This window comes from Rhinatrema bivittatum, chromosome 7 (assembly GCF_901001135.1).
Source record: "Rhinatrema bivittatum chromosome 7, aRhiBiv1.1, whole genome shotgun sequence".
Taxonomy (NCBI): domain Eukaryota; kingdom Metazoa; phylum Chordata; class Amphibia; order Gymnophiona; family Rhinatrematidae; genus Rhinatrema; species Rhinatrema bivittatum.
Genome location: NC_042621.1, coordinates 108,783,768 through 108,804,389, shown reverse-complemented (window position 1 = coordinate 108,804,389; position 20,622 = coordinate 108,783,768).

Here is a 20,622-nt window from a genome sequence, read left to right as displayed (position 1 = left end):
ACAGCAAGGTGACAGATGAGAGTTTTGAGATATTTGAGATTTTGAGAAGTGTTTTTGGAGCTGGGGCAAGCTTTTCTATTATCCCTGGTATATGTTGGAACTGGAGGAGAACTTACCTGTCCTTACTGGGGGAAGGCATCTTGGACCTGGACAAAATTAAGAGCAGGAGGGTCATTAAAAGAGGCGCTATGGACAGAGAAACGTAATTTTTTCTTGATTTGTATTTTCCTCATTTTATTCATGATTTTTGGAATAATCGCCCGGATATTTTTTAAGCTTTTTATTATTTGAACACCAACCTTGGACTCTGAACGTTTATTAAAATGTTTACTTTCGGATCACAACTGACCCCCTTACTGTGGGTATTGAGCAAAGAGTTTGAGTGACTGTGCAGCCTGGTTATCTTACCACAGCACCTAGGGCCCTGGAGGCTCAGACCTCCTCCCTGCCGAGAACCCCAGCACCATGGCTGGAGTTTGGTGAAAGAGTGTTTTGGAGATCCAGGAGAATAAAGACAGCCCTGAGACTTTGCTGCAGCCCCTGCATCAGGGACCTTCCACCAGAGAGGGGGGATTTACATACAGATCTCCGAAAGAACACATTACATTTCTTATATTTGAAATTAAAAGTTCATAGGGTTGATTCCTCTATTGTTTGCACATTTTTCATCATCCTTTTTTTGAACTCTATTTATGGTGGCATAGTAAGGGAAAATATCCTTGTTCAGACCAGCCAGTCATTTCACAGATTATCTTCAACCAATGCAGTATAGATTTCTTTTAATTTATAAATATTTCCATTTTATTTTAATTTTATTTTAGTCTACCCTACGAATGCCAGCTGCCTGGTTTTGAACCAGAGTAGTTATCTGTGGATCTATACCGTTTTCAGTCGTAAGTACCAACTGGATACTAAAAGCCCAGTTTCTGCGGCACTTCCTGTAAACAGATAAAGGGGTGGGAAGACAGAACCAGCAGCATAAAAAGCAGTGCTGTGGCTCCAACCCCTCTCCCTGCCCAGTGATTAGAAGCTGTGAGCAGAGGGGGCAGAACCTCAGCTAGCATAGCTCCCTGGCAGTGGGGAGGACAGGGCCATAGCTCATTCCTCCCCAGCAGTAGCTCCCAGCTGCTGTAACCTCTGCATTTCCGGCAGCCCAGCGGCCCAGTGTCCTCTGTGTGCTGCTTAAGTCAAGGTAGGGAGAAACAGAGGAGAAAAAGGGAAGGGAGGGAGGCAAGAAAAAGGGAAGGGAGGGCGAAACACAGCAAAAACAGATAATGGAGGAGAGAGAGAGGAAGGCACAGGGGCTGGAGAAGGGAGAGACACACAGAAGAGGGCACAGGAACAGGTGGCTGGAGAGAGAATCAGAGGAGGGAAAGAGACTAAAGTGCACAGGGGATGGAGAAGGGAGAGAGAGATGGAAAGGGGCAGAGGGAAGGGAAGAGAGACAATGCTGGCCCAAGGAACAGACAGGAGAGATAAAGGAGGCATGTTCAGGGCTGAGTGGCAAATAAATGTAAATTTATGTCCCAAGTCCTGGTCTGTGGAAAAAGCTGGCAATCTAGTGTCAGCCTGAAAGAGAGCATTACCTCTTATGACCAGATCAATGTGGAGAACTAATGTAACAGGAATTGACAAAACAAAATTCCTCTCTCTTGCAAAATAAGTAGTAAAAAATTCTGTGTAACTATTGAGGATCTGTAGAACTACCTTTACTGCAACCTGTACCTGAGATGATCTGTTGTTATTGGTCAGCAGTTAGGCCTAAATCCAGTACTGAAAATGAAGTAGACACTCGCAGACAAGCTCCCCCAGGCAGAGCAGATGACGAAGGGGAAACCCATGCTTAGATATTTGAGGTCCACCACAAAATAAATAATAAAGCACAGACACAAAAAATAAACAGACAATGGGATAAAAAAAATGCTAAAGAAGATGGAAAGATTCTCTGGGAAAGCACCTTATGTGAAAATAAAGCCAGAAAAGTACATATAATGGTTTTCCTGCGAGGGTTGTACTGACATTTGAGGAAATTCCAAGGTTTATGTTGGCAAGGTTGGGGACTGGCAGAGAATTTCTTTTCTGAGAGAATCATTGATGTGGAAATAATCTGCAATTGCTGCACATTCACCACCACAAATGGGATTAAACAAAGTTTCTTTACTCAATGGCCCTAATTTAAAAAAAAATATCTTGGGGTACTGCAAATATGCATCTCCTACAGTGAGCACTAGTCCTCTTCCTGCTGACCCTAAGCTAACACAGGGGGCTTGGAGGATGAGTCTACAGGGACAGTTTTAAACTGCCCACTTTGAGCCTGTGGCCTTGTGCACCTGATTTCTGTGCAGGTAGATTTTCTCTGGAAAGCGGTGCATGTACACTTGCGTTGCTTTCTCTCACTCAACACATGGCCCCCGGAAACATCCCTACTAAATATGGATAGTATTGAAGAGTATTAAGAGGGGAGAATTTTCAGACAAGTCAATTTTCACCCGTAAATGGCTTAAAAAAAACAGTTCGTTTAGGGCCGAATTTTGAAAGTCAATTACACGCATAAAACATAGTTTTATGCATGTAAATGGCTCATTAGAAAATATGCCAGTCTTTGCATGCAAAAGTATGCATGTAATTTGATTTCATGCGTTATGTGAATGCAAAATAGAGCCGATTTAAGGGTGGAGTTGGAGCACAGTTCAGATTTACATTGGATGTAAAAAAAAAAAAAAGAAGCATGCTGGTATATCCACTTGCACAAGTTATGCCAGATCAGGAGCAAGTGTAACTTTGAGCGGGGGAGTTTGTGTGCATACTTTCTGAGAATTTTCAAAGTGCAAGTATGTTGTACTTTCACTTTGAAAAATGTAAGGAAAATCTGCGGGTAAGAAGAACCTGCAGACCTTCCTATTTTTTGCAAAATTACTGCATACATCTTGCCTGTAGACTTTCCACAAATTTTTAAAGTGAAAGTAAGTGCATAGTTTCATTTTGAAAATGCTTGGAAAGTACATGCACAAACTCCCTTCACAAAGTTACACCTGCTACTGACATGACACGGTGGACCCAGTCCTAGCAGGATTTCGAACGCAGACCCGGGTTTTTCCGGTCCATGCCATGCTGCAGCAGCTGATGACCAGGGAGTGGGATGCTCCGGATGCTGGTCTGCGGGTTGGACGAGCCATGGATAAGCTTTATCCCTTAGTTGATGATTTTTTGGATCTATTGCAGACTCCTAAGGTGGATGCTTCGATTTTGGCAGTTGTCAAAAGAACCATGATCCCGGTAGCAGGCTCGATGGCTCTCAAGGACCTGCAGGACCGCAAGCTGGAAGTGCTGTTCAAACGCATTTTTTAGGTGTCGGCCCTGGGTATCCGGGCGGCGGGTGATGTGCAGCAGTTATATGCTGCATTCGAGCCTTCGTAGGGTACAGCAATTGCTCACGTCTCAGGATGATCTCCCTCCGGCGGAGTCTGAACAGGCGCAATATTTGGAAGCTGCAGTGGCATATGGGGTGGATGCACTATATGACCTGATCCGCACTTCTTCTCGTGCTCTGTCATTGGCGGTGTCGGCAAGAAGGCTTTTGTGGCTCCGGAACTGGTCAGCTGATGTTTCCTCCAAGGCCCAGCTTGGTGCTATGCCATTTAAAGGGGGCTTTTTGTTCGGGGAGGATTTGGAGCAGTTGATCAAGTCCCTGGGGGAGAACAAGGTTCACAAATTGCCAGAGGACAGACCGAAACCCTCTAGAGGTTTTCCTTCATCCTGCTCTTGGGGACAGTGAAGATTTTGGCAGAACAGGCAGCAAGCAGCCAGTCCACGGCAAGCAGTACCCAGGAACTGCTTGCCGTGCTGTCTCGGTGTAAAGCTTTACACCGAGACAGCTTTACACTGTCTCGGTGTAAAGCTGTCTTTACACCGAGACAGTGGTGTAAAGACAGCTTTACACCACTGTCTCGGGGGCATAAAGCCTTCCGAGACAGTGGTGCCTCCTCCTCTCCTGCCTCCAAGAATACACAATGAGATGGGGCTGGCCCATCCCTTGGGTAGGGGGTCGCCTGTCCCGATTTTACGAGGCGTGGGCCAACATTACTTCTGATCAGTGGGTGCTAAGCATAATCGAATGAGGCTACGCTTTGGAATTTGCTCGGCCTCTAAGAGATTTCTACCTAATATTTCCTTATGGCCCACAAGTCAAACAGCAGATTGTTCGTCAGACTCTCAAGCACCTACTGGCTCTGGGAGCGGTGAAGCCGGTCTCCCCAGGGCACTGGGGGAAAGGGAGGTACTCTATTTACTTTGAGGTTCCAAAGAAAGAGGGGTTCTTCCGGCCTATTTTGAACCTCAAGAAGGTAACATAAGAACAAGGTAACCAAGTCTTTCAAGGTGCCATACTTTCGTATGGAGTCCTTGCAATCTGTAATTGTGGCGATAAGCAAGGGGGAATTCCTGGCCTCTCTGGATCTGATGGAGGTATACTTGCACATTCCCATATGCGAAGATAATCAAAAGTTTTTTCGATTTGTGATCCTGGGAACGCATTACCAATTCTGCGCGCTACCCTTTGGGCTCGCGACCGCGCCCCAGACGTTCACCAAGGTCATGGTGGTGGTGGCAGCATTTCGCCGGAGGCAAGGCCTGCTTATTCATCCATACCTGGACGATTGGCTTATCAGGGCAAAGTCCAGGGATGGCTGTGTGGAGGTGGTCCGCAAGGTGACCACTCTTCTGGAATCCCTCGGTTGGGTCATCAATCAGGCCAGGAGCAACCTAGTTCCCTCTCAGTCATTGGAATTTCTGGGAGTCAGGTTCGACATGGCAGTCGGGGAGGTTTTTCTTCCGCCGGACCAGAGAAACAAACTGATGGACCAAGTTCAGCGCTTGTTGGATCTTCCCTTGCCCAAGGCCTAGGACTACCTTCAGATGCTCAGTTCGATGGCACTCACTCTGGAGGTGGTTCCTTGGGTTTTTGCTCATATGAGACCGTTACAACGAGCATTACTTTCCTGGTGGGATCCCAAGTCGGAGAATTTTCAGTTCCCTCTACCATTCACCAATCATGCCAAGTCCAGTCTTGGGTGGTGGCTTTGTCCGCACAACCTGTCTCGAGGAATGGATCTGGAGATTCCGAGATGGACAGTGGTGACTACGGATGCCAGCCTCTCTAGCTGGGGAGCTGTCTGCCGGATGGTCGATCAATCACCTAGAGACCAGAGCGGTTTGCTTGGCTTTGCAACAATTTTTCCCACTCTTCCGCCACCAGGCGGTTTGGATTCTCTCCGACAATGTGACAATGGTGGCCTATATCAACCGTCAAGGGAGGCACCAGAAGTCAAGCAGTAGCCGACGAGGCGGAGTTGCTCATGACTTGGGCGGAGCAGAATCTTGCGATGCTAGCAGCCTCACAGATCGCCGGGAAGGACAACATACAAGCGGACTTCTTCAGTCTGAGGCGCATAGATCCAGGAGAGTGGGAGCTCTCGGACGAGGCAATGGATCTCATCTCTCACAGGTGGGGGACTCCCCACATGGACCCGATGGCAACAAGGGACAATGCCAAGGCTCCTCGCTTCTTCAGTCGCAGAAGAGATCACAGCGCAGAGGGGGTCGATGCGCTAGTACTTCCCTGGCCAACCTCAGTTCTCCTGTATGTGTTCCCTCCTTGGCCTCTGGTGGGCAAGGTGCTTCACAGGATAGAGGGTCACCCAGGAAGGGTAATCCTAGTGGCTCCCAAGTGGCCCCGACATCTGTGGTTTGCAGATCTCATCAATCTGGCCGAGGAAGGACCGCTGCGGCTTGGGCATCTTCCACGTCTACTTCATCAAGGGCCTATATATTTTGACCAGACAGCTCGCTTCTGTCTAGCGGCTTGGCTTTTGAAAGGAGGAGATTGAGGAAGAAAGGATATTCAAAAGAGGTTATCACTTCTTTGCTACAAGCCAGAAAAACATCTACTTCCCTATCTTACATCAGGGTATGGAGAGTTTTTGAGACTTGGTGCCGGGAGAGAGAGATTCTGCACAGGCACGCTACGATTGCTCAGATGCTAAATTTTTTTTGCAAGATGGTTTGGCCAAGGGTTTGTCCTTCAATTCCCTTCGGGTACAGGTGACTGCCCTCGGTTCATTGGTTGGTAACTCGGTGGCGTTGCATCCAGATGTAGTGCGTTTCCTCAGAGGAGTATGGCATCTGAAGCCCCTGATCCATCCGGTTTGTCTTCTTGGAGTCTTAATCTGGTTCTTTGCGTATTGTGTGATCCGCCATTTGAATCCCTTAAAACGGTAACATTGAAAGACCTCACCTTGTAAACGGTGTTTTTGGTGGCTATCTGTTCAGCTTGCAGAGTTTCTGAGTTACAGGCACTCTCTGTAGGGAACATTTTTGAGGATTTTGGACTCAGGAGTTTCTCTGCATATGTTACCGTCCTTTTTACCCAAGGTGGTCTCATCTTTCCATTTACGTCAATCGTTGAGCTTCCGGCCTTTCCTGATTTGTCAAATAACGTACAGCATGCACGAGAGCTTCATCGGCTTGATGTTTGGCGTGCCTTGCTGCATTACTTGGAGGTCACTAATTCTTTCAGACTTTCAGATCATTTGTTTGTCTTATGGAGCGGTCCCAAGAAGGGGCACAAGGCGTCTAAAACAACAATTGCTCAAAGGCTAAGAGAAGCCATATCGTCTGCATACATTTGTAAAGGGAGGCCGGTTCCTGAGGACCTGAAGGCCCCTTCGGTTTGTTCGCAAGCAGCTTCATGGGCCGAATGCCATTTGGTATCGCCTCAAGAGATTTGCAGAGCTGCTACTTGGAAAATGCTACATACATTTGCTCGCCAATTCCGCTTGGACGTTCAGGCGCCCGGAGAGTTTGGCAGTGGTGTATTGCGCGTGGGCCTTACGAGGTCCCACCTGGTTTAGGGAAGCTCTGGTAACATCCCATGGGTTTGGACTGATCCGGGTATGTACAGGGAAAATAAAATTAGATCTTACCTGATAATTTTCATTCCTGTAGTACCACGGATCAGTCCAAATGCCCGCCCAAAGACTGGGAATGGGTAACAGGGTGATCTATACAGTCCACGCGTGCAAGTTTCATTTGTATTATTGCAGCATACTAAGAAAGAAAGCTACAGTGTTCATGTTTACAGTTCTGTTCTTCCTTGATTCATTGCTAGTCCTAATTCTGCTTTGATATTCAATATACTGAAGGGATGCAAGAGGCACACCGGCTTAACTGAGGGTGCCTTTGAAGTTTATCTCTGTCTCCACCTGCTGGAAGGGAGGCATAACCATGGTTTGGACTGATCCGTGGTACTACAGGAACGAAAATTATCAGGTAAGAACTAATTTTCTTATCTTCACAATGTCCATATTTTTATTTTTTAATTTATTTTTTAATTTTGTAATCCCACAGTCCATAAAGATAAGATGACAACAGCCCTTAAAGGGAAACTGAAAAAACAGTCCAACACAGCAGATGTTTCACAATCAAAATGCTTCATCAGGGGCACATTAAACCTCTTGTGAAAAAGACTGTTGCCTGCAAATATAATAATAAAATGGTTTGAAAGATTCAAGAAACAAATTATAAAAAATACTTATCTTGCAAATGGCTACCGTTTTAAACAGGACTCGGTGTCTCAACTGTCATCTCATAGGAAGTGGAGCCCGAAGCTTGAACATAGCCATCCTTTTAAAACATGATGGACATAAACGTGAAACAGTGATGTCATCAAGGATCCTACAATATGGGTAAAACTGTCTGATAAAATTGAAAATTACCATCCAAAAATAGCAATAATAGCATGTAATAGCAAAACTGTCCATATCCCCATAATTATAAATCATATTGGTTCAATATCCAGAGTCACAATAGTTCAGAAGTTTAACCTAAGAAAACATGCAAATTGAGATCAGCATTGAGACCATTGGGGGTTACAGTATTCAGTCTGTATATCCAACGCAGTTCAAGTCTTAACAGTTGTAACTCCTGATTCCCTCCATTCCAATGTTCTTTCACACAATCAATAGCTCAAAAAAGCGGATCTTCAAAACGATGGCCAAGCTGAATATAGTGGGGTACCAAAGGTTCATCTGCACAAGCATGTTTGATATTGAAACAACATTCAATCATATGGGTTTTTAACATCCGTTTAGTTTTCCCAATATATAATAGATCACAAGGACATTTAATCAAATAAACACCCATTGTCAATGTACATGTAGTAGTATGTTTGAGCCGGATATTTAATCCAGATGCAACTTGCAGCGATCCAAAAACACACATGGAAACAGAGCACACTGAACATGCCTGACACGATTGGTGAGAACCTTCATGAACCTCATCAAAATTTTGACGTCACAAAATCAGAATGTACTAAAAGATCTCTGAAATTTGTGCCTCGTGAGAAAGTAATTCGAGGAGGAATTGGAAATAAATCATGAATTTTGAAAACATGCCAGTTCCTCAAAATAGATGTTCAAATTAACTTGGTGTCAGGAGAAAATGGAAGGATACATATATAGCGAGATGAATCTTCAGCTGATTGTGGAAGAAAAAACTACTCACAATGAGCATACTTTGCTCTTAGATAGGATTTTCGAATACAAGAATGTGGATAACCTCGTTTCAAAACCCAATCAAACAAAGGTCGAGCTTGAATCTCAAAATCTCCAATGGTGGAACTGAGGCATCTTAACCGGATAAATTGACTCACAGGAATACCTGCTTTGAAAGCCTGTGGATGTGCACTTTCAAAATGCAAGTAGGTATTGGAACAGAGAGGCTTACGGTACATAGAAGTAATAAATCCATCTGCATTCATCTCTATATTAACATCTAAAAAAGATATTGATTTGTTTTGAACATTCACTGTAAATTTCAGGTGTAAATTACAGGTATTTAACCAAATAAGAAAACCATCAAATGAATTTTCTGTACCATGCCACAAAACAAAAATATTATCAATGTAGCGTTTCCAGACTACCAACTGAGCATGAAAAGGATGATCACTTAGCCATTGATCTTCAAAGGCACCTATGTATAAACTGGCCAAATCTAGGGTCATGGTTGCCCCCATAGCTGTACCACAAATTTGCTGAAAATTTTTTGAATCAAAGGCAAAAAAATTCGTCTTAAGGTTATTGCAATCCAAAATGTTTAAGCTATTAACTTTTGACAGCGAAAAATCAAACAGGTAAAAAAAAAAAAAGAGTTAATGTTGGAGATTTGACAGGACTTTATTCATTCATTGGCACCAGAAACTAGAATTTTTCTTTATAGCTTATAACTTGTAACGGGAAACTTAGCTCTCTGTATTTCTATATCTTATGTTTCATTTCCATTCATTTATTCCACATCTGTCTCATGTTTTATATATTCCATAAGTTTTCATATATGTCTTAATTCTGGTGGGATGCTCTTTACATAGAATATATTTAGTGAGACCTCTGATTTAGTCTGAAAGGCGAATTTGTTAGGTTGTTAGGATTTCTTGGGGTACTTGAAATGTTATAGATCCACAATCTTTGATGCTTGCTACATGATGGTTGAACAGAATTGGGGGGGGGGGGGAGGTAGAGGGATAAAGGGATAATGAGAAAGATGTTTGTTTGTATGTAAATCTCTATATATATATGGTCAAGTTTGTAAGATTGGCCAACTGTGTAATGTTATATTTCCTGTTCACTATAAACCCGATAAAAATTAAAAAAATATATATGACAGTGATGCGTGCGCCTGGGGGAATGAAAGGCGTGTTCTGATGATGGTCTCTTGCTGGTGGCATCTCGCTGCGTTAAGGAGTGGCATCCTGCTGCAATGCTGGCTGGCTGGTAGCATTTGCTGCGTTCGGGAGGAGTAGGAGCAGCTCAAACGGAGGAGGTGAGAGCAGCAGTCCATGAGAGCAGCTTGCGGATTGCCAAACGCAATAGTGCCCCCACCCCTTTAAGCTCCCTCCCTGAAGCTTTGGGTTTCTTGGGGTACTGATGATGGAAGTCTCAAGGAAGTTAGGTCCAGGATGACGGAGGCTGACTCCCAAGAATATTTCTGCCAGGCCGTAGCTCTTCCATGCAATTTATTCAATTCTTTTACCCCCTATGGCGAGAGTTCAAAACCTCCATGACTTCGAATACGGCATCTCCGTCAATAGCCATATCCTGTGATTCAGGTGGAGCCCTAGAGGGCCATGAAAGTACCACTGACTTGAGTAGCAACACATAGAATATATTGTGAATCTTTAACATTGGTGGTAACTTTAATTGGTATGTGACGGGTCCCAATTGCCAGAGCATGGGAAAAGGTCCGACATAATGTGTAATTAGGTGTGTGGAAAGAAGCCTCAGGCTTAAATGCCAAATACTCAGCCACACTTTCTCTCCAGTCTTGAAATGGGTAGCTGGTCTTCTATGGATATCCAAAGATATTTTAGCTCTGTCAATGGCTCTCTCAATTCAAAATGACCGACTTGAGCCCAAATGGTAAACCACATGTCAGGGACCTCCAGAGTTGAAGTGCCAAAAAAATCAGCGGGCTCATAGAGGGAGCTAATCCGTCCTGTGAGCACTCACCTGGCTTAACAATCCGAGAATGGGCCAGATACACAGGGCCATTTTCAGCTCCAGAGCACCCCACAAGCCTCACAGCATTGGGAGGCACCGGCTAACCTCTTCATCTCGCTGTGTGGCTCCCAAACGGCAATGGCGGGGCAACACAGATTCTTCCTAGAGTTGCAGGCACCCCGAGAAGGGCCGGAAAGTCAGACATGCTCACTGTCAGCAGCTGCACTACTGTCTCCTGCCACTCCCCCTGCACACACTGGCAGGCTGCTACTGGTTGGCTTTTTTTTTTTTTAAACAAAAATGTCAGGACTGCGAACAGGAGGGAGGCGAGCAGCAAGGCCCATAGCAGGTACAAACAGGAAAGGAGAACAAGAAAAACAACTCAGGAGCGGGAAAACCCACTCAAAAGCAGAGAAGAAAACTTAGCTGTGGAGCAGGATCCTGAGAGCCTGGATTCTCCACCCCTTCTCTCTTTTTTTTTTTTTTTTTATTAATTTAGTTGCTCATGTGTCAAGCTCAATCCAACACCCAAAAGGGGCTGGAATCTGGTCCTTGGGCTCATGCTGCTCGCAGAAAAACCAGTGGCTGGCTGCCCTGGGGTCTCATCACAGATCCATTGTCGAGCTGCTACACTAGCCCAGTCCTACCATCTGCTGTAGGCAGAAAATACTGGATTCTTACTGATACCACCACCTCCTAAGTAGTGAATGTGATGTCACACTGGAAAACACTGTTGCCTGCCTCCATTTGCTGGTAGGGAGAAATAACCCACTAGTCAGGGCTGGACTGGTGTAGAAGGATAAGATGGAAATTGTGGATTACCTTTACTGGAGAAATTACTTACCTGATAATTTTGTTTTCCTTAGTGTAGACAGATGGACTCAGGATCAATGGGTATAATGCACTCCTGATAGCAGGTTGGAGACGGATCAGATTTCAATCTGACGTCAGCCCTAGTACATATACCCCTGCAGGAAGTGCAGCTCTTCAATATTCTCCTCGAAAAGCAATTGTGGATATATGTATGACTGAATAATTTGAATAACTCAGATAACTTGATTAACTTTATAACTTGATTAATTTGAACTGGTTATAGCTGGAGACCGCCAATGCCTTCAACCGAGAAACATCGACACCCGGTAGGATTGGTGTCCTAGTTGGAGGAAAGCATGGCTTACTCGTGAATCACTCGCTCTCGGGGATGTCACTTGAGAATTCCATGAATAACGGCAGCCGTGGGTGGGATGCTGAGTCCATCTGTCTACACTAAGGAAAACGAAATTATCAGGCAAGTAATTTCTCCATTTCCTAGCGTGTAGCAGATGGACTCAGGACCAATGGGATGTATAAAAGCTACTCCCAAACCGGGTGGGAGGCTGTCTGTGGCTCACTTAGTACTGCCCTTGCAATTGCTGTGCCTCTCGAGCCTGAACATCCAGGCGGTAAAACCTGGAGAAGGTGTGTATGGAGGACCATGTTGCCGCCCGACAGATCTCAGCGGGTGACAGCATCTTGGTTTCCGCCCAGGACACTGCCTGGGCTCTAGTGGAATGGGCCTTGACTTGTAAAGGCGGTGGCTTGCCTGCTTCTACGTAGGCCGCCTTGATGACTTCTTTGATCCAGCAGGCTATGGTTGCTCGCGAGGCCATTTCCCCTTGCTTCTTCCCGCTGTGAAGGACGAATAGATGATCCGTCTTTCGTACGGATTCTGACCTTTCCAGGTATCGGAATAGGAGTCTGCCGATGTTGAGGTGGCAGAGAATGCGAGACTCTTCCGAATTCTTATGCTCATCTGGTGATGGTAGCGAGATGGTTTGGTTGAGATGGAAGTGAGAAACCACTCTGGGGAGGAAGGACGGGACTGTTCGTAACTGGATGGTTCCCGGGGTGAGTCTGAGGAAGACAACTCTGGCTCCGAAGCTTGGTCGGCCGACGCATCTTCCAAAATGAGACTCACAAGGATGCCCTTCAAGGGAACCCTCCTGTTCGGAAGCGAACTAGAGAAACTAGCCAACAAATGGGGTGAACCCCACTGCCACGGCTACCGGAGAATAGGAATAAGAGAAATCAGCGACCCTTCCCCTGAACTTCCAGGGGCAGAGGATCACAGCGCTTCAACCCATACAGAAGCACATATCAAGCAGCTTGCCCCGCAGGCAGGAGCCAGTCTTTTCGGAACAAGGACAACAAAAGGGGAGTCGGCTCGGGCCCAGGCCCCAGCCGCACCTCACAATGAAAATCAGCCGACCCATCCAAAGGAAGAAGCCAAAAGGGGGCAGACTTGCCCTATTCTACCAAAGATGGGTCGAGATAACTTCGGACAAGTGGATCCTAGCCATCATTTGAGAGGGATATTACCTGGATTTCCACCACCTCCCTCTGGGCAAGTTTGTGGAATCCCCCTGCCATGACCCTTCCAAGAGGATGGCAGTGGAAGCTACACTGACCAGATTGCTAGCCTTAGAGGCTATAACACTGGTGCCCACACAACAAATAAATACTGGACATTATTCCATCTATTTTATCTTTCCCAAGAAAGGAGGAGTAGTTGATTAGCCAGCCAAGAGATGTGAGTACGGCTAAAACTTTGTTTATCGCGTGCGCGCAGAGGGCAGCGGACTTGCCCCTTACCAACCAATCGTCTAGATAAGGATGGACTAAAATCCCTTCTCGTTGGAGAGCTGCCGCAACGACTACCATGATCTTGGTGAAGGTGCGGGGAGCGGTGGTGACACCGAAGGGAAGGGCCCGGAATGGAAATGCTGGTCTAGGATCTGAAAGCGAAGGAATCTTTGATGTTCCAGACAGATGGGGATGTGAAAATAAGCCTCTGTCAGATCGAGGGAAGCGAGGAACTTGCCGGGACGGACTGTGCAATCACCGCGCACAGGGTTTCCATCTTGAAACGGGGAACCTTGAGGGCCCGATTGACCCTTTTGAGATCCAGGATGTGGCAAAAGGAATCGTCCTTTTTGGGAACAATGAAGTAAATTGAATACTGGCCGGTGCCCTATTCTTGTACCGGCACCGGAAGGTTCGCCCCCAAATCCTGAAGTCTCAACAGGGTGTGACAGACCGCAGGTCGCTTGGAACGGCCGCAAGGGGACACGATATATAGATCCGGCAGGTCCCTGGCAAACTCTAACGCATAGCCGTGTTCTATCACTTCGAGGACCCAGAGATTGGATGTGATTTTGGCCCATTCCTCGAGAAACAGAGAAAGACGCCCACCTAAGTTTCGTTCGGAGGAATGGACCGGCCGAATCTCATTGGGGAGCTGACTTAGTGGTCGTATGTTGCTGATGGCCATCCCGGAAGCCTCGATGGCCGCGAAAGGAATGGGACCAAGACCGGGACCTGGAGACACCACCCCTGGGGAAGGAGCTACGAGCCCTGGTGCCGTAACGGCGGTTACCCCTAAAGCGAGTGCGAGTCAGAAAGAAAGACTTCGACTGTTTGGGATGGTCCTCTGGCAGCTTGTGGACCTTGTTCTCACCCAAGGATTTAATAAGCTGCTCCAGGTCCTCACCAAAAAGCAACTTGCCCTTGAAAGGAAGAGTGCCTAACTGAGCTTTTGAAGAAGCATCAGCAGACCAATTACGTAGCCAGAGAAGACGTCTGGCCGAGACCGCAGAAACCATAGCCTTTGCCTGGACACGAAGCAAGTCATAGAGGGCATCTGCTCCATAGGCTATAGCTCCCTCCAAGCGTTCAGCTTGCTCAGCCTCTGCAGATGGGAGGTCCTGGGTGCTGAGTAACTGTTGCATCCACCTAAGGCTTGCCCGCTGCATGAGACTGCTGCAAATAGTCGCCCGGACTCCGAGAGCCAAAACTTCAAAGATGTGTTTCAAATAAAATTCAAGCTTTGCCCACCACAGGAATGATGGTACGTTTCGTCATCGCAGTGACAGAAGAATCTACCTTAGGAATCTGTAACATGTCCAGGCAGTCCTCAGGGAGCGGGTATAGCTTATCCATAGCCCTACCAACTCGAAGCCCCGTCTCTGGGGACTCCCATTCCCGGAGGAGAAGCAAACGGTGCATTGGATGAAACGGGAAAGTACGCAGTAACGCCCTGAGTCCCGCCTGGACCGGGTCCGTGTTTGGTGTCATCGCTGCCACCACAGAATCATCTGGTGGGGCTTCTATTCCCAGTTCCTGGAGAACGAAGGGAATGAGGCTCCAGTTTCTCCCGCTGAAATAAGCGCAGGACACGGGGATCGTCGCCCTCTAGCGGGGGAGGGGGGGGCTTGAGCCGTGGTATCATCGTCCCCTAGGTCAAGCGGGTCTAAAGGAGGCTGGGGGGGGGGGGGGGGTCTGCCGGGGGAGGGGGAGCACCTGGGACTACACGAACCCTAACCGGGCCCTGAGGGTCCGGAACAACATCAGGGGACGGCACAGGAAAAAGAGCAGGTTTCGGAGAAAGGGGGTTCCACCTCCCTCTGTAAGCTGGCCAAGTAAGATTCATGCATTAAAAGGACAAAATACGAGGAAAAACAGGTCCGGGCTGAATTTTTCACGGGGGGAGGCGGGGGAGGTGAGGGGGGGTCCGAGCCACTCCCCCCCCCCCCCCCGAGAGCGAACCGGGCTCAAATCGTGGGGGCGGGAAAAAATCAGATCACCAGCCCCCGGAGAAGCAGGAAGTGTTTCATCAGAAACACCCAAAATGGCCACCAGGACGGGAAAGGCTTAGAAACACGTCGGGGAACCCTTCCCTGAGGTCTAAAATTTGGCGGTTCAAAAGAGGAGCCTTCACCCCCCGAAATACACCTGGAGCATACCCCATCGCGGGAGAGTCGGGAGGCAGACTCTCCACAAGCTAAACAAAAAGGTGGCGGCGGCATGGAGCAGGAAAGCGGCTGCAAAGCTAATTGAAAACAGCTGAGCTGGGAGCCCCTGAGGAGATGGGCGGGAGATTGAACCCCACTCCCTCCTCACAAAATAAAACTGCTGCCTTTTTTATTTAATTTTTTTTTTTTTTTTTTTTAAATAAAGACCAAAAAATTTGACAAGTAAAAAATATATTCTGTGAAAGCTTGGGAAAACAAAAACAGTTTATTCACATTAATAATTCACTGCATTCACAGAGGCAGGGGTATGATAATCCTCCCTGAAGCTCCACCGAGGCATGGGCATCTCGGGGCACGGCAGCAGATACAAACGTGGGGAGAGGGACTGGCACCACCAGTATTCACCCACACTAGTTCACCGGGAAGCGAACCTAGCCTGACAGAAATCAAGGGGCAAAGCCCCCCTAGGAACCCCAAGAGCGAGGGAGACAGAACTGTCTGCCCTGACAGAGTCAGTCAGAGAAAAAAAATCTTTTTTTTTTTAAATTAAGAAGTAAATTAAAGAGTACTTGCGTGAGCTTGCCCCAGAGAAAGTAGAGGAAAGAAACACAGAGGGCAAGCTAAACGGGGAACCAAAGGGTGAGCTGTTCCACCTGCTGGAGACAGACAAATACTGAGGGTTCCAGGGTGGGTTCCGTCCTTATATGGGCATGCCTCAGAACTCTGGTCTGTCTCCACCTGCTGGAATGAGAGCTTAACCCATGGTCTGGACTGCTCCGGGTACGTACAGGGAACAAAACATATAAAATAATTCTAGTACATATAAAACATACAAAAATAAAAGATGAAACGATTAAATCATTGTAAACTTCATATAAAATGTTTCTGGGCATGAATGAAAAGGGGTACACAAAGCAGATGAGGGGGGTAGACAGTGGGGGAAAGAGATAGGTGAGGGAGTTGAACACAGGGTAGAAAGTGAGGAGGAGAGGTGTTGCAGGCAAGGTCAGCCAGTGCCATTTTTTAGGTTGGCTGTAGCAGGGGACAAGAGAGTCATGTATTTTTTTTCTCATTTGAAGTTTTTAATGTATCATGTATGGAAAATACAACTACAGCAAACAAAATTTCACAGATACAATCAAGCTTTCTGAAGTTTTTACCCCTTTCAAGCCCCTTAACAACTCCCCTCAACCCTCCCCTTATAATCCCCAAATATAGTTACACTAATATACTGCACAATATAATAATATCGGATAACCAGAGATACAAAAGAATATTTCCCATGGACAAACCATTAGGTATGAAGGAAATAAAGAAAGGAAGCAGGAGACGAACACAACAAAGAACATCCCACGAATAAATACAGTCAAGTGAAACCCTGCCATTCCACATCTTCCTAAACCCAGTGATAGTATGACTATGAAAAGCAGTTATCTTTCCCAAATTATTCATATGCTCCAAATGTTTATAAACTACTGTTATAGGAGGACCCTCTTTCACTTTCCAATAATATACTATTTCACATCTAGCAGCCAGGAAAATTTGTTGAAGTAGAGATTGCATTGGTCGTACTTCCTGAGTAGGTATAGTCAATAAAACCTGTTTAAGTGAAGATGTCATATTCACCCCAACAATATCAGAAATTAGTTTATAAACCAGGATCCAAAATTGCCTAATAACAGGACAACCCCTCCACATATGAAAAAAAGGAACCAACCAATCCACATCCCCTCCAACATGCCTCATCATAGGAAGAATACATTTTGTGTAATTTCTCTGGTGATATATTCCACCTAAGTAGAACTTTATAGTCATTTTCCAATAATGATATTGCGATTGAACTTTTGCTGGTTGCAAGATAGGACAAATCCCACTCCTCGTTCCAAATAGTTTCCCCAATGTCTTTTTCCCCAAGTTTGAATGAGGGTAGGGGTGTTTGATAAATTTTTATTTAACAAATGATATATTTTTTAAATCGTCCCCTTAATAGCATCTGCTGAACTACAATAACCTTCAAAAAGCATTTTACCTTTCAGTAAATCCTCCTTAATTTTTACATATAAAAAATTAATTAATTGGGAATATAGAAGAAAGTTTTTAGGATCTGGTGATAACTTCACACAATGCTTTGAAACCCTTTACCCTCTTTCCCATCCCACATGTTCTATTAAGTAAATACCATTATCCAGCCATTCCTTATTTTGCGTAAGTAACCCGGGTTGGAAATCTACATGATGATACAAGGCAGAACTGTGAAAATATCTTGTATGACCCGCATTTGTAAAGTTAATGAAGTTGTGGGAGGGACACCAGGTACATTTGGGTTGCCATATCAATGCCTGCAAAGGCATTTTGTTAACTTAGGTCTGTTCTATGGATACCCAAGATTTGGTCACTTTCTGTGAACTGCCGTAATTGTGTGTGTGTGTGTGTTTTTTTTTAATAGAACGATGGTATATAAATATAAATATTGGCTATCCTTCCCATCCAAGAAAGACCCAATCTATCCCAACCAACTATAGGCTTATTAATGTTGTGAGATAAAGGGATATAATTTAAATCAAAAGGATCATTCATATTAGAACCTAAATAAATTCCCAAATATTTAATACATTTATTGGTCCATTGGAAAGAAATTTTTCCTTTAAAGAAGAAATTGAGTACGCTGGCATTGAAAGACATTCTGACTTATCTAGGTTTATTTGAAATCCTGAGACCTTACTAAATTTATAGATTTCAGACACTAATCCCACTTGTGAGGCTTCCAGATCAGGCAGAGTAAACAAAATGTCGTCAACAAACTGATATTTTATAGGAGAAAGTACTAATTTTCACCTCCTGGATGCTATTGGAAGATCGGATTTTCCTGGCAGAAGGTTCCAAAAATAGGGCAAACAACAATGGAGAGAGACATCTGGCATCCTTGGTGAGTGCCCCGTGCAAGTATAAATGTATCAGAGTAGCCTCCATTAACATAGGCCTGTTGATCATATAGTTTAGTTATCCAATTGACATAAAAATTACAAAAATTCATCTTATGCAAAGTTTTAAGCAAAAAGGGCTAGTGCACATATCAAAAGCTTTCTCCGTGTCTATGGATAGAAGTAAAGACGGGAGGCTCTCTTTTTTGACCCACCACATGAGATCGATAATCTTACACACATTATTCACTGCCATTCTCTTGGGCATACATCCTGCCTGGTCTTTAAAGATTAAAAAGGTGATAACTCTGTTCAGATGATCAGCTAGAACTTTAGCCAGTATCTTCAGACTGATAAGAGATACAGGTCCATACAAACTACATAACGATGGATCTCTTCCTGGTTTAGCAAGTACTGTGATGCTCGCAATATTAGCACCTTTGCCAAAGAACCAGCATCCCGTACATAATTGAACATCCTAGTTAATGACACTACCAAACTAGAAGCACAAGCCTTATAAAATTTAGCCATAAACCTATCCAGTCTAGATGCCTTGCCCACCTTAAGAATTTTAATGATCTGGAAAACCTCAACAGTCTGAATCTCCTGATCCAAAAACTGACCCTGCTCCTCAGTAAGTGTGGGAAGAACAATATCCTGCTGAGTCCATTATTGATGATTCTGCACTATATATGTCTTGATAAAATTGTAGAAAGCATTTCCTGATTTATACATAGAAACATAGAAATGACAGCAGAAGACGACCAAAATGCCCATCTAGTCTGCCCAGCAAGCTTTCACAGTTATTTTTCTCATACCTATCTGTTACTCTGAGCGCTGAGGTCAGGGCCCTTATTGGTAACTTTTTGGTTCTAATTTCCTTCCACCCCTGCCCATTGATGTAGAGAGCAGTGCTGGAACTGCATAAAAGTGAAGTATCAAGTCTAATTGGTTAGGGGTAGTAACCGCCGCAATAAGCAAGCTACTACCACGCATATTTGTTTACCCAGCCTGTGCAATTTAGTCCTTGTTGGTTGTCTTAATATAAATCCTCTTTTCTTCATTCCCCCTGCCATTGAAGCAGTGAGCTGCGCTCTATATGCATTCAAAGTGAAGTATCAGGCTTATTTGGTTCAGGGTAGTAACCACCACAACAAGCAAGCTACTCCCACGCTTATTTGTTTACCCAGACTATGCAATTAAGTCCTTGTTAGTAGTTGTCTGAATGTAAATCCTATCTTCATTCCCCCTTGCCGTTGAAGCAGTGGGCTGCGCTATATATGCATTCAAAGTGAAGTATCAGGCTTAATTGGTTTGGGGTAGTAACTGCCGCAACAAGCAAGCTAATGCCATGCTTATTTGTGAATGCAAATCCTTTGTCCCACATTTCCTCTTGCCGTTGAAGCATACAGCAATGTTGGAGTCATATTAACCGTGTGTATGTTTATTGAATAAGGATATTAATCACCAGGTAGTAGCCGTCATTCCCGCAAACCACCCCCATGCCTCTTCTCTTCATTCACATCCTCAAGACTTTATGGATCCACAGTGTTTATCCATTGCCCCTTTGACATCCTTCACAGTTTTAGTCTTCACCACTTCTTCTGGAAGGGCATTCCAGGCATCCAATACCCTCTCCGTGAAGAAATACTTCCTGACATTGGTTCTGAGTCTTCCTCCCTGGAGTTTTAAATCGTGACCTCTGGTTTTGCTGATTTTTTTGCAATCTTATATTTCTGGGCTACTGGTTACTATAAGATCATCCCTGCCTCTAATCTTCACAATTTGGTTTGTATAAAGCAAACTTTCAACTTTCTCACCAGCATCCTCCCCGCCTTAATTATCTCCCTCGAAATAACATTGATTCACTAATTCCAAATGAAATGCTATGGCATCTGCATCTACGGATTGAAGATCATCTTTACCCTGTTTCATTCAGCCCATATTGCCTTTGTGAGAGTTCTTTTATGTTTAGCCTCAAGTAGGGATATTTGGTTAAGGAGCAAAGCTCTCTTTTTCTTTTTCCTTCTTTTTATAGGATGCCCTGGCTTTTACAATACCCCTTATTACAGCTTTCAAGCAGTCCCAAAGCACAGTTGGCACTATCCCATCTACAGCATTGTTTTGCAAGTACTTGAAATGTCCGAATGTAACTGCAAAACAAAGTCATCATCCAACAATAAGGCATCATTCAATCTCCAGTATCTTCTCCCTGGTCTAGACTGGAGAAGGAAAGTTCAATTCAAACAGGTCAGACCACACGATTTTACCTATATCCACCCCACCAACCTGATTAATTATTGCCTTATCCACCAATAAACAATCAATTCTAGAATAAGAATTGTGTGGTGTGGAATAAAA